The sequence below is a fragment of the Theobroma umbraticum genome, unplaced genomic scaffold (genome assembly GCF_002168275.2).
Source record: "Theobroma umbraticum cultivar Fairchild unplaced genomic scaffold, ASM216827v3 scaffold_20.0, whole genome shotgun sequence".
In the NCBI taxonomy this organism is placed as follows: domain Eukaryota; kingdom Viridiplantae; phylum Streptophyta; class Magnoliopsida; order Malvales; family Malvaceae; genus Theobroma; species Theobroma umbraticum.
The window spans coordinates 446,277-446,610 of NW_018397266.1; the positions used below are offsets into that span (position 1 = coordinate 446,277).

The window sequence follows — 334 nt, forward strand, 5'->3', positions numbered from 1 at the left end:
GATTGCTAGTGTTGAGACGATGCTGGAAAAGTGGAAGCAACTTGAAGGCAAAGAAATTGAGGTGTTTGAAGAATTTAGGTTGTTGACTTCAGAAGTCATATCAAGGACAGGTTTTGGCAGCAGTTACTTAGATGGGAAAATGATTTTTGACATGTTGTTGAAGTTGTCTGTCTTGACAAACAGAAACATGTTTAAAGCTAAGTTTCCTGTCATTAGGTAAGTTCCTCTTCAGGTTATTTTTGATTTAATGAGAAAGCAGACTAACTAGAAGTCATATTATGCAGCTTTTGCCCAAATGGTTAAACTACTCTTGTATAGCTAGGTGGATTTTTGT

At 36.2% G+C, this 334-nt stretch overlaps 1 pseudogene across 1 annotated transcript in view; it reads left to right on the forward strand.

Moving 5' to 3' along the window:
• Positions 1 to 6: 6 nt before the first annotated feature.
• The window catches only part of LOC110423429 (cytochrome P450 CYP749A22 pseudogene), a 1,265-nt pseudogene continuing 937 nt past the window's right edge, over positions 7 to 334 (forward strand). Inside the window, exon 1 of the transcript XR_016351706.1 lies at positions 7 to 216. The product of XR_016351706.1 is annotated as a cytochrome P450 CYP749A22 pseudogene (transcript). The remainder of the gene's footprint in view (positions 217 to 334) is intronic.